Source organism: Cupressus sempervirens, chromosome 1, assembly GCF_028749045.1.
Source record: "Cupressus sempervirens isolate cs-2001-9-10 chromosome 1, ASM2874904v1, whole genome shotgun sequence".
In the NCBI taxonomy this organism is placed as follows: domain Eukaryota; kingdom Viridiplantae; phylum Streptophyta; class Pinopsida; order Cupressales; family Cupressaceae; genus Cupressus; species Cupressus sempervirens.
This window is the reverse complement of record NC_143118.1, coordinates 880761373-880776614: the sequence shown is the minus strand read 5'-3', so window position 1 is coordinate 880776614 and position 15242 is coordinate 880761373.

Below are 15242 nucleotides of genomic sequence, written 5' to 3'. Positions count from 1 at the left end.
TTGGAATTTTAGTATTTAAATTACTTCAAGAAGAGCCTAAAGTAAGTATCCTCTGCATCAATTTATATCATTTCAACAATCAACTCATTTGATGCAGGGCAATCTTGTTGTTACCTAGGCAACCTTGGATAGGGGTATCACCCTAACTTACCTCTAACATACTCAAATTTATCTTTAGGTAATGTTTTTGTGAAGATGTCAGCAATTTGTTCCTTTAAGCTAACATATTCCATCTTCACTTGTTTGTCTTCCACCAGTTCTCTTACATAGTGATACTTAATTGCAATGTGCTTTGTTTTGGCATGCATCACATGATTATTTGATATGTTGATGGAACTTGTGTTATCACAATAGAGTATCATAGGTTCACTTATCTCTTCCTTCATACCTTTCAATAGGTGTTTGATCCATACAATATTGGTGCAGTTGATAGCAACAACAACATACTCAACTTCAGTTGTGGACTGTGAGGCACAACTTTACCATTTTTGAGTCCAAGTGACTAATCTTTTACCTAAGAAGAGTGATCCTGCACTGGAACTTTTTATGTCATCTATATTATCTCCTCAATATACATTAGTGTAGGCATTCAACTAAAACTTTTCATTCCTCTTGTAGTATAAACCTAAGTCATTTGTTCCTTTTAAGTACCTCATTATTCTTTTTACTACCATAAGATGATTTTCTCTTGAGTTTGTAGAAAATCTTGCCACTATTCCAATAGATAATGTAATATTTGGTCTATTATGTACAACATATTATAACTTTCCAATCATTGATCTATATATTGTCTGATTTACTTCAGCTATTTCATCATTCTTGGATAGTTTATGTCCTATTACCATTGGTGTACTAACTAGTTTTGAATCCTCTAAGCCAAATGTTTTGAGTATCTCCTTGATATATTTTGATTAAGTCACAAATATGTCATGTTTTAGTAGATGTACTTGCAATCCACAAAGAATTTGATTTCCCCAAACATTGACATCTCAAACTCATGTTTCATTTGATTAGAAAAATCTTTGCATAGGGCATCTTTTCCTCCAAATATTATATCATAAAAAAAAATTTAGATATCAAAATGTCTTTACCTTTTTCTTCCTTAATATATAGGTTGTTGTTGTCATCTATTCTCTCAAATCCTATCTTCACAAGATATTTGTGAAGTTTCTCATACCATTCTCTAGGTGCTTAGCTTGCAAACCATATTTTTGTTGTTGTCATCAAAAAATCCTTCTAGTTGTTCAATTAGACTTCCTCTTCTAGTATACCATTCATAAAAGTAGACTTTAGATCCATTTGGTAGACTTTAAAACCTTTTTAGGAAACATATGCAAGTAGAGTTCTTACTCCTTCCATTCTTGCAACAAGGGCAAATGTTTCCACATAGTTTAGTCCCTCTTCTTGTGCATAACCTTTGTAGACTAGTCTAGACTTATTTCCTATGATCTCACCATTCTCATCTAGCCTGTTCCTAAATACCCACTTGGTACCAATCACATTCTTATCAGTTAGTCTTGGAACTAAAGTCCAAGTTTTGTTCTTCTTTATCTAATCAATCTCTTCTTCCATAGCTTTACACCAATCATCATCTAGTAGTGCATCTTTCACTATTTTGGGTTCCATTTTTCTCAACAGACATGATTCATTTCTTAGTTTGTTCCTTGTCATTGGTTTTGCTTCCTTTTCACCAATTATTTTTTTGGTAGGGTGATGTCTTCTCACATACTTGGATAACCTTGGTTTTTTCCTTATTTCCATGTTTGGTCTTTCAGCTTCAGAGTCACTATGCACATCTCTTTCAAGTAGCTCTGCATCTCTTTCATGTGTACTAATTTCAGAGTCAAAAGTTTGCACTATCTTTATTCTACAACTTGGCTTCTGAGTGCAACTTAGCTTTTGAATGCAACTCAATATTCACTAGTTGTGACTCGGCTGACATTGAAACTTTTTGTTCATTCCCAACTTGATTGATAGCTTCTTCTTTAGTAGGAATTCCTTTACAAAAATATGCAAAGGTTATGTACTCTTCTAGTTGTATATGAGCAATGTTAGTATGCTAATAGAAACCAAATTTAAATAAAGCTTCTACAAACTAGAAAAAATTCATAAAATTCAAGATAGACTAAGATGGGCTCTCAATTGAAAATATGAGCCATTAATGGGCTCTCTCAATGAGAAGCTCTCTTTTTGAGTGGCTTTATCTAAATGGATAGGATGTATGCTCAATATACTTCCAAAGGCTTCAATGGATTATTATGGATTTTTGGTGTGGATAGATGGCTTTAGTATGGATTTGGCTATCAAAATAACATTATAATTTTACTTCATGGATTGTGTTATTTTGCAAAGGGGAAGGATCCAATTTATAAGAAATAGGCTTGAGGGATTGAGGGCTAAGATGCAAGGATGGGAAAAAGCTTATGGAGGGCTTAGATTGCATGAGAAGAGAGCACATGGATTGTGCTTCTTTATAGCCAATCAAAGAGTGACACATGTCACATGGTGAGAGGATGGAGGAAAGGGGAAGGATGAGTCAAAAAAGGAGGCTCAAGGGATAAAATCTTCATAAAGACCCTCATAATGACTTGTAAGAGCAATAAAAGGGCTTGTAAGAGTCATTTATGGCCTAGTGGACTTCATAAAGTTTTATGGTTGAGATATTTTGAGAGAGATGAGAGAAATTTAGACTTGGGCTTGATTAGAAGGGTTTTAAGCTTGCTTAGGCTTGTGCAAATGATTAGAGGATGGATTAGGATGGTTTAGGATTAGCTTAGGGATAGGCAAGTGGATGGCATTTAATGAGGGTGGGTGAAGGAGGAGATATTTGTTAACTTTGGCTTGGGTTAGGAAGTTTTAACTCATGTTTAGGGAATGTGACAAGGTTAGGAGGGGATTAGGATTAGTTTTAAAGACATCTTCTAGAAGAGTCTAGACTTTGGATGAGGATAAAGACTTTCTAGAATAGTCTAGAATTTCTTAGGATGAGGATGAAGACTTTCTAGAAGAGTCTAGAACTTCTTAGGATGAGGATAAATTAGATTTTTAGGAAATAAATAAAGATTTATTTATTTCAAGGGTTTAGGTTGAGGAGATATTTATTAAAACTTTTTTAATAAACATGAGGATTAATATTTAATCTTAATTAAATATTTTGAGTTGGGATTAGGGTTAGGAAATGATGGGATTAGCCTTTAATCTAAATTAAAGAAGGATGAGAAGATTTTGGAAGATGTTATTGGTCATAAGAAAATTGGCCAAGTTTTAGGCAAAAAATAAATTTTTTATTTATTTTAGGATTTTTGGTCAATTTATTAATTAAATAATTAATAAATAAGGAAATAATGTTTAAATAAGATTTAAACATTTTTGGGAGGGATTCCTTAATTAAATATTTTTAATTAAGATAAAGGGATTTAATGGCATAAAAATTAATTAATTAATTAATTAATTAATAAATGATGATGTCATCAGGGATTTTTTCAAAAAATAAAAATACTTTATTTGGAGCGATTCGATGGGTGGTGGGAATTTGATGCTTGCAGGAAGTGGAAGGATTTTAAGCAATTTGATGGATGGCATGGGGATGATAGTTATGGGAGATGGGGATGATATTATAGATGGGGAAGCTTCATCTCTGACTACTTCACATGGTTAGATTAGATGACATGGCTTATTGAATGTTGGAGGTGGCTTTTCTTGTATTTCCTCTAGGAGATTCCTAGGAGACTCGTGTGTTGGAGGTGGAGGTGGTGGATTGATAGGAATATCTTGTGTGATGAGGGTGGAAGATTGGAAGCTTGGTTGATTGGGTGATGGAGGAGAAGCTGGGATATCAGATGGCATGACTAGATAGTTTGGAATAACTCTTGGATTTTGGGGGATGGTTGGTGGAAGGCCTCTAAGGCTCTCAAGATACCCGTCATAGTCAACAAGATTTTCATCATCATTGGAATAGGAGGTGGCAGGAGCAAGGACAATACGACTGAACACATCATGATAGGTTTGGGATTTCATGTTTTGATGATGAGTCAGATGGGGATGGGGTCTTGCATATGGATGAACATGGAAGCTCATGGTTGGATTTGGATTTAGTGCAGATTTTGGATTGGCTGATGAAGGATTTCCTAGGGAGAGTCAAAGCTGTATGACAGACCTAAGGAGGATTGGCTGGAGATTTTTGGTTTTCCTATGGATGGAAGACTTCAAGGGCATGCTATCAAAAAGTGAGTTTTACTTTCCTATGCACTGGATTGGTGGAGATTGTGTCAACTTAAGGATAAACTAATGATCCTATGGGCATGACACAAGATTGACCACTTGTGCATCCCAACCTTTAGCTCAATGTGATGAGGGATAACAAGTGACAAAGCTAGATTAGCCTAGACAAAGCTCTGTCAAAGGGATAACCTTGGTGAGGCTGGTGGATTGGTCGGATTGATTGGATAGAAAATTCTAGTAGAATGACAACAACTCTCTAAAGGCTTGGGTGTGATTTGGAGAGACTTTGGATTTGGGATTGTTCTAAAGCAAGGAACTAGATAGATTCGATTGCAGCAAGGGAGCTTGGATGATTTTCTGATGAGGCAGTGACTATGCTAAGTATGCCTTGAGCTGGGAGATTTTTTCTTTTTTGGGATTTTGACCAAAGTTGGCAAACATTCATTCAAAAGCTATGAAAAAATAAGCAAACAAAAGTTTTGAGCAAGCACGTCAAACACACCAACATCCTAGGATGCTTTCTACAAGGATGAAATTTGTTATAGCTAGGGAGTCCTCAATATACGCAAGGTACATGAGGCCCAAATCCATAGATGAAACCAAAAAGATGTCACACAGCCAAGAGGAGCAGTAACCCACTTCTCCTCTTTCACTTCTCAAGGGTATAAAGTTCCTTGAGGCTTAGCCCGAGTGACAAAATTTTGATCCCAAGAGAGGTGTCTTTGAATTCACCTCTCGATCTTTATACTCCACCAAAATGCTAGAGTTGAGGTCATCCCAAGGGGTGATGAAATCCCCAAGCAGACCTCCTAAAAAGTGTAAAACAAGACCACATACTTGATCTTGGGCTTTAAAAGACACGCGTTCATTCCAATTGATGATTTAAATTTTGTAAGCTATGATTGAAGACACTTGTGATTATGGCATACAATGTTCATTCCAATTTGACAGTGTCATTAGCATAATGAAAGTCGAGAGATTGTTAACATAAGAAATGTGAGCGCCATTGAAAATGCGTCAAAACCATGTGATGTTCATTGATTTTTAGGTATTCAAGATTGAGTGTGAGTTTATTTTAAGCCCAAAACAAAGATGTGTGAAACTCGATTGCCAAGCGCACGCCCGGAGGCCCTCTACATCAATAGTTGTTCAATTTTAGTGCCCAAACTTGAAGTGTGATCGATTTAATCTAGATTTTTGGTCATTTAAATTTTTTTGATAAAGTTAAAGCAAACGTTCAAAGACCAAGTGAGTGAGTTAGATTGTGGAACATTTAACACCTTTTTCAAGTAGACCCATCCCCATAAATGATGCTGAGATTGCAACCAATGGTTGAATTGATGGGTGATTAGAAAAGAGGTGAGTCCAAAGAACTACTCAAATTGATTTTTGAAAATTTGTATTTAACTTAACAAAGTCTCTTAAATATCCAAAAATCAAACTTTACCTAAATTGCATGTGGAAAAGAGATTTGTTTTGTTCAATTTTAGAAGCTCCAAATGAAGTGTTTGATATTGCAATGGTTAATTGATCCTTGGCATTCAAGATTGGATTTGTTGTTTTAATAATCCATTCAAGGAAAATTTGATTTTAATCCATGGCATTCAAGAGTGTGTTTAGCAACATTCATTCAAAGACAAGTGATTAAACATTCAAGTTTTTTCCTTTGAGCATTCAAGATTCAGATTTTGTGTGTTTTTTTAAGAACTTTGAAGTTCTTTGTTTTAACCTTAGATCATTCAAGATTGTTTTGGACTCAAAAGTGAAAATGACTCTTTGGACTTTGCTTTTCATTCAAGATTTTGTGTTCTAGTTTGCATGTTTTAAGCCCAAAAATGATATTCCTAGATTCTTTTGATGCATGAAAAACCTAAGAAACATTCAAGATTTTGCAACAAGACATTTGTTTGGAACAAATATTAAAAGTTTTAGGACTCTTAGTTTTCATGAGATTTTTAAAAGAACATTAAAATATTTTCAAATGAGGTTCATTTTATCCTTGATTGATGCTTTGAGTTTGATTTAGATTTTAGTGTGCACTTAGTGTTGATTTTGAACCTTTTGAAATGGAAACTTGAAGTTCTTTTTAAATTCCCAAAAATGAAGTGTTCCTAACTTTGCATGAATGCATCTAAAACCTTGATGTTGCAAGGATGCAAATGATTAGATTGGTTTAGTTTCACTTGTTAAAAGATTTTTTCTTTTTTGCAAATTTTTAATTTTTTAATGGATTTAAGTATGATTTGGGGGTTCATTTTAAGCACTAAAAAGAAGCGTTTATGATTTTGCTTCCTTAAAAAAAAAATGGCCAAGATCTCTCACAAGAAGAAGAAGAAGAAGTAGATGGAATAAGAAGAATATAGACAAGAAGAGGAAGAAGAATTCCAAGTGCTTTGTCCACCTATAAGCTTGAAAAATCTGCAAATACTATGAGATAGACTATGAGTTCCTTTGTCTTCTTCATGCTCATGTGGACCTACAAAACCAATTTATACAATCCTACTAATCACAAAAACAAGCAAAATTAGCCAAAATCAGCAAATGACATACAAAACTTGACTAAAAAAGCTAATGAAGATGACCCATGCGGGGTCCCACCGGGCGTGCCAAAATATATATGAGCAATGTTAGTATGCTAATAGAAACCAAATTTAAATAAAGCTCCTACAAACTAAAGAAAATTCATAAACTTCAAGATAGACTAAGATGATCTCTCAATTGAAAATATGAGCCATTAATGGGCTCTCTCAATGAGAAGCTCTCTTGTTGAGTGGCTTTATCTAAATGGATTGGATGTATGCTCAATATACTTCCAAAGGCTTCAATGGATGATTGTGGATTTTTGGTGTGGATAGATGGCTTTAGTGTGGATTTGGCTCTCAAAATAGCATTATAACTTTACTTCATGGATTGTGTTATTTTGCAAAGGGGAAGGATCCAATTTATAGACAAGAGGCTTGAGGGATTGAGGGCTAAGATGCAAGGATGGGAAAAAGCTTATGGAGGGCTCAGATTGCATGAGAAGAGAGCACATGGATTGTGCTTCCTTATAGCCAATCAAGGAGTGACACATGTCACATGGTGAGAGGATGGAGGAATGGGGAAGGATGAGTCAACAAAGGAGGCTCAAGGGATAAAATCTTCATAAAGACCCTCATAATGACTTGTAAGAGCAATAAAAGGGCTTGTAAGAGTCATTTATGGCCTAGTGGACTTCATAAAGTTTTATGGTTGAGATATTTTGAGAGAGATGAGAGCAATTTCGACATGGACTTGATTAGGAGGGTTTTAAGCTTGCTTAGGCTTGTGAAAATGATTAGAGGATGGATTAGGATGGTTTAGGATTAGCTTAGGGATAGGCAAGTGGATGATATTTAATGAGGGTGGGTGAAGGAGGAGATATTTGTTAACTTTGGCTTGGGTTAGGAAGTTTTAACTCATGTTTAGGGAATGTGACAAGGTTAGGAGGGGATTAGGATTAGTTTTAAAGACATCTTCTAGAAGAGTCTAGACTTTGGATGAGGATAAAGACTTTCTAGAATAGTCTAGAATTTCCTAGGATGAGGATGAAGACTTTCTAGAAGAGTCTAGAACTTCTTAGGATGAGGATAAATTAGATTTTTAGGAAATAAATAAAGATTTATTTATTTCAAGGGTTTGGGTTGAGGAGATATTTATTAAAACTTTTTTAATAAACATGAGGATTAATATTTAATCTTAATTAAATATTTTGAGTTGGGATTAGGGGTAGGAAATGATGGGATTAGCCTTTAATCGAAATTAAAGAAGGATTAGAAGATTTTGGAAGAGGTTATTGGTCATAAGGAAATTGGCCAAGTTTTAGGCAAAAAATAATTTTTTTATTTATTTTAGGATTTTTGGTCCATTTATTAATTAAATAATTAATAAATAAGGAAATAATATTTAAATAAGATTTAAACATTTTTGGGAGGGATTCCTTAATTAAATATTTTTAATTAAGATAAAGGGATTTAATGGCATAAAAATTAATTAATTAATTAATTAATAAATGATGATGTCATCAGAGATTTTTTCAAAAAATAAAAATACTTTATTTTTTAAAGGATTTTTAGGTGTCTACACTGGTTTCTTGGATTCATCAACCTAAACTTTGATATGCTCATCAAAGTTTACATTTGCACTCTCCACAATTTTGTTAGTGTTAGTATTTAAACACTTGTGTGCTTTACTTCTAGTGGAGTATCTAAGGAATATGCCTGCATCAATCTTTGTATCAAATTTTTCATTTCTAGAATCTTTAAGAATATAGCACTTGCAGCCAAACACTTTGAAATGTTTTACATTGGGTGAGTGACCATACCATAATTCAAAAGGTGTTTCATTTGTACCTTTCTTGATTTTTAGTTGATTCAAGGTGTAGATAGCTATACTTATAGCTTCTCTCTAGTACTTTAGAGCAACATTCTTTTCCATCATTAATATTCTGGCATAGTCTATCATTGATCTATTTCTTCTCTCTACAATTTTATTCTATGGAGGAGTTCTAGGTGCTGATGTTTTTTCTCTTAATTCCTTTATCATTACAAAATGTCTCAAATTCTTTTTATGTGAACTCTCCTCCTTTGTCTGATCTTAGGCACTTTAGACTCTTCCCTATTTCCTTCTCAACCTTGGGCAAATACCACTTAAACATTTGAAAAGCATTAGATTTTTTCTTTAAGAACATGGCAGCCATCATTCTAGAGTAGTCATCAACAAACAACATTATATATCTATCTCCTTTGTAGCTTTTCACTTCTATTGGGCCACATAAATCAATATGGACTAACTCTAGTACTTCTTTGGAATAGGTTTTGGAATAGGTTTTACTGTTGAAACTTGACTTGGTCATCTTTCCTAGATGACACTATTTGCACATTTTATTGTCAAGCTTCTTTAGTTTAGGTAAATGTTTGACTCTCTTCATTTTTTTGATGTTAATTAGATTATCAAAGTTAACATGACATAGCCTTTTATGTCATAGCCACACATCATCAAATTTTACAATAAGACAAGAAGAATCCTCCATATCTAGGTAAAATAGATTAGTCCTAGTTTGGTCTCCTTTTCCTATCAGGTGTCCATCAGTGTCATAGATTTTGGTAGTTTTGTTTCCAAATTCTACTTTGCAGCCTACATTAGCTAATTGTGACACACTCAACAGATTGTAGTTTAATTCTTCAACATAATATGCATTATCACATGAAATTTTCTCTATAAGCTTAATGGAAACTTTTCCTTTGATTAGACAAGGAGCATGATTTCCAAATCTAACAGTATTTCCATCATACTAAGTAAAAGTAACAAACTTACTTTTGCTTCTTGTCATGTGATGTGAGCACCCACTATCTATGATCCACCTGTCATTCTTGTTTATATAGGTTACCAGTGTTGTTGCCTCATCTTCTTCTGACTCATCCTTCATGGCTACATAGACTACCTCATCATCATTTTCATCAGAATCCTCTTCTTTTGTAATGTAGCACTTTTTTCCTATTTCTTTGTAATCTTTGTTATCATCTTCTCTTCTACTCTTGTGCTTGTTTCTTTCTCTATAGTCCCTTTTCTATGTGCACCTTGTAGTAATATTTCCTACTTCATTGCAATTAAAACAAATGATAGGTAGCTTACCTTTGAATTTAACTTTGCCTCTGTGAAATCTTCTGGCGAACAATGCTTCCAATTGTTCCCCATCTTCTTCATCTGTGTTGCTATCATTGGATGCATATTTTATCTTTCTTCCCTTATTTTTTGGTTTCACTTCTTTGGTATCTTTCAAAAACAACTTGGCCTTGAAAGAAAATTCAAGAATCTTAGGTTTGTAGTTATCAAAGTAGGATAACTCAAATGCAGTAAGTCTTCCCACTATACCTTCACAAGTTAGATTGTTTCCAAGTATGCATCTTAACTCTTGGATGGCTAATACTCTAATAGCATAGATGGAGAGAAAGGTTCTTAAGATTTTTCTATTAATAGTATCATCATCTAAATGACCACTCAAACTTCTTCTTGCACTTACTACTTCCTTTATTCTAGAGGCATATTGAGCAATGTTCTCACCTTCCTCCATTCTCATATCATTGAATTTTCCTCTAAGGATTTTTCTTTTTTCTCTTTGGACATTTTGATCTCTTCCATAAATATTTGACAAGGCTTTCCACATCTTGAATGGAGAGTTACATCCCTTGATGTTATCAAATTTAGCATAGTTGAGGGCAGAGGCAATCTCCAACATTGCTCAATTGTGCTCCTTATTTTTCTTCAAATCTTCAGTAGCAGGTGCACTGGCTAGATCAACATGTTCCAACTCAATTGAGGTTTGTGCATGATCACCTATTGATCCAATATGAATCTTCATTAAACTTTTCCATGCAACAAAATTATCTTTTTTGAGCTTGGGAACTTCTCTCTTGGACATCTTGATCTTTCTACTTCTAGTACCTTTAAATCAAATCAGCAACTAGGCTTTGATACAAATTGTTAGAAATGCTTTAGAATAACTAAGAGGGGGGTTGAATTAGTTATTCAAGGTCAAAATGTCTTGAATTAGTGAGCCCATTTAAACTAACCATTCATCCAAGCTAAACATTCATCTTAGCAAGTTACTAAAAAATCAACATGGAAGAATAAGACATGAAAGATTAACACATAACATAGTGATTTATGTGGAAACCCAATGGGAAAAACCACTAGTAACATGCTACTCCTTTCTCATTCTTCTAAAGTGATTCCCTATGAAAGGCCTACCCTATTGTTAGTGAATAGATTGTCCTCCAAGAAAATACATTCAAATATAACTCTAAATACCCAAGTAAGAAGACTAATCAACACTAATAGTTGGGTCACTTCACTATTGAAGAGTGTAAGTGCCCTCCAAATTTATTTAGGTATAGCTACCTATATATGATTTACAATGAATTAAATATGGATGCTTTTAACTAGAAAGCACAAAAGGATTACAAACATCTACCTGTAAACATGGAATAGATGTGGAAAAACTAAATGACTACAAGAAAATAGATGGCAAATGACACAAAGTCCATTTACCCCTATTGGATACAATTGTTCAATAGTATGTTGTCTTTGATGTTACACAAATGTCATATTAGTTATCAATTAGAGTCTACCAAGTTCAGTTGGTTAGCAAGAAAGTTTATAGTGTCTATTAAGCATTCTCAGACTTTACCTTGTTTAGACAGTTGTTACCAAGCTTTCAAGGTTGGTAAAGGAAATTCAGTGTCTACCAAAGCTTACTCGATCATCAAAGGAAAGTGTGGTAGAATATAGTTCTTACTGAGCTCACAAGGTTAGTGAAGGAAATTTATTTCTTACCAAGTTACTCGGCAACATAAGAATTTCATAGAATTTGTAGTATTTACCGATCTTCAGTCAATCAACATTGGAAATTGTTTATGTTGTAGTGTTTACTGAGTAGGGTCGGCCAATGAAGGATTTCATTATTTTGGGAAATAAAGTTTTTTTTTTTTTAAAGTAATATCTGTAGTTGACTGGTGTGACAATTATTGGTTAATGTACTTGTAATTTAGCCAACTCGACAAATTTGTAAGGTATAAATAAAAGGCCAAGTTGTGAATTCAAATGTATGGATGAGTGTAATGAATAGCATGCAAGTATATTGATTGTGTGAGCGAATCTTGAGGAAGGATTAGATATCCTAAGGAGCAAAAAATTTATATTTGATCAGAGAGGATCTATTGAAGTAGACAAGGGATCTATATCAACAAAGATAAGTTGCATCTCATTCAGGTCACTTCATTGTTACTTTTTCATTATTGTAGCAGTGATTTCTAAATCTCTTAACAGAGTTGGTTTAAGAACCATTTTACAAATCCTCTAACAAGGTGACAGTTCAATTGAATTGTACTAAAGACCTCTAGCAAGGCCACTCCTAATAGGGTGATTAAATCATCTAATAGGGTCACACCTAATATGTGTTTTGTAACCTTTAACTAGGTTGGCTCCTAACATAGCTTATTTCAGAAGAGTGGAAATTGGTAGCTAGTTACTTGGCGGTTTTTCCCATATTGGGTTTCCATGTTAAATCTGTTGTCTTTTGTGTTCATGTTAATTCTTTTATGCATGCATGTAAAATCTTTATGAATGCTCAATAAGTTAAGAAGTTCATCTATCGAGTTACAACATTTTTCTCTGTATCTACTGAGTTGTAGTAGTTTATGTTTTAAGACAGCTAAAGGGTCTATGGATATATTGTTGTGGTAATTGTTTCCACCTCCCCCCCCCCCCCCCCCCCCCTAGTTACTCCATCTATATTTCCGAAAACCCTGACATATTACAAAGGGAAAAATCAAGAAAAATATTTTCCATCTTCATGAAAAAGTGCAGAAATAAAGTTACAAAGATATCTTGCAATCAAAATGTATACAAGAAACAATGACAATAAAAGCACATTTTAGAGAAAACTAAAGGGACACACAGATCATAATTAGTGGAAAGAGGATCGCTCAAACTCTAGGTTTTGATATGCAATCAACTTCCAAGTCTCCCTTCCCTAAAAAATAAAAGATACAAGGACCTTATTACACATTTTTGCAATTATAGTCACCATTAAAGAAAGCTGACGCTCCTTCTCTATATTACATAAACAAATCAAAACTCTCCTATTTTCTAACACATAGTTCAGAAAAAAGAAAATAAACACTGGCTCTACTTCCCATAACTATCATAAGAAAATAGAATAAATCTAAAAACCTCTCCTCTTGCTATAGCCCATAGTCTATAGTCTTGAAGAGAAAAGATGGAACCCCCCCTTTGTCTTCTGTTGGCCTCTTTATTATCTTCTCATTTCACGTGAAAACTGTTCAGTTGCCCTAACTGAATCTTGAAAAAATTTAAGAATTTCCACTTCTACCCCATGTTTTCTTTATGTTATTATAAACCTTTTTTGTCTTCATAAATACAAGACTCCTATATATGTGCATGCTGATAGGTGGCAATTTTTTGTTGGTAAACTATTGTCAATATTTTATAACTATCACAGACATTTTTGATAGTGTATCACTCAGATAACTGTAACTTTTGATTTGTAAATAATCAAGAAAATATACATGGGGAGGTTTTATATAATTAAATTTTTTAAAACATATCCAAAATTTAGCTTTATCCAACTAGTGGATTAGGAGATATGGCCCCTGAAACAAGAATTATTTTCATGTCATTTGCATTTGTCACTATGATTGCTGATCCGATAGTGTTGCACTCAAAAACCTATAACTTTGGATCCATGAATAATAAAGAAAAACCGTTGGGATAGGTTTTATATAATTATATTTTCTAAAACATATCCAAAATTTAGATTTATCCAATGGATGGATTGTTAGATATAACCCCCAAAACATGACTATTTTTCTGTCATCTGAATTTGTCACTGTCATTGCTGATCCAATAGTGTTGCACTAAAAAAATTGTAACATTTGATCCATAAATAATATGAAAAAATAATTTGGAGATGATTTACAGAACTAGGTTTGGCCATACATATCTGAAATTTAGCCCAATCCAAAGTTTTTATTCTTAGATATGACCCTAGAAACATTAATATTTTCCTGTCATCAGAAAATCCAGTAGGGTGAATTAAGAATGATCCTTCATATTCACCATTTGGCTTGTTAGCCTTCATGCATATGCCTTGTGTTATCATTGAAATCTTTTGAAAACACTTTATGTATAATCAAAGAAGATTATAGGAGGATCCCTTGTTTTCTTGTTTGAAGCTTGGTACATGCTATTGGATGATTTTTTGAATAATTCAAAGTCAATCGCCTTCCTCATACTAAGGAGAAGATAATGGGAAGCCTCCAAAGCTATCTAAACTCTTCATTATACATCAGACATCATGTGTATATTACTTACACATTTTATCAAAAGGGTGACATGTCTATTTGACCATCCAATCACTGGTTAAACAGAATCACTTGTTGTGAAATACCATCTTCATGTTCTAATTTATTTAGTTACAAACCAAAAAGAATTCCCATCATCATTTTCTTATACCATTCAAATTGAATATGCTAGAATAGGGACTATGGGGAGTCTCCAAAATTGTGCATCATGGTTCTTGCCATTTATAATGGTTTTGAATAGTTTCACATTATTACCAAGGAATACTGGATATTGAGAACCCCAAGATTTGACTCGATGCCATTATAAAGAATAACTATTAGGAGTTTCCATATGGTCACTCAATGTATACCTACAATGATACTAGTATTGGCATATCTATGTTAGCCAATAGATTCAAATGATGTATGTGAAGCTCAAATTTGGAGCATCTAAATTAGTATATTGTGATTTTTGAACAAAATTTGGGACTTAAATATGGAATGAACTCATCAAAGGTATCACAATATTGAACTTCTAAACTAGACCAGACCTTCATTTTCTTGATATGCACTTCTAATAACTATTTTTTGAACACAACTTTTATGCCACATTGAACCAATGAGCCTATAGAATCATTTGGACTCATTCCATTAAATTGAACCAATTCAATCTGCCTTGAACTCTTGAACCACTTTGAGTTCACAACTTATTGAATTGCCAACCCACACTTTGAATTTCCATCTACAAGCTTGGGATCTACTATTTGAATAATCAACTCTATAACAACATGATGCCTTATCATTCTAAGATTGAAACGTGAACCAAATTTGAATTTTGATACTTAACTGAAATAAGCCTTCAACTTTGAACTAAACCTTCGAATTTGTGAACTAAAAAACAACATCTCTAAGCTAGAAATGAATCACTAAGTCTGAATTTTGAACCACGTCAAACCATTGAACCTCTTCAAACTACTTTGAACTAAGGTTTTAAATAGTTTGAAAACATGAATTAAAAATTTGATAAACTGTGTCCATGTAGTTACTAATAGGGGCTCTAAACATGGGACTCTTTTTTACTAAAAAAATAAAGAACTCTAGCAATCTCTGTCCAAAGATGAGTGCCTTAACCATTGGGTG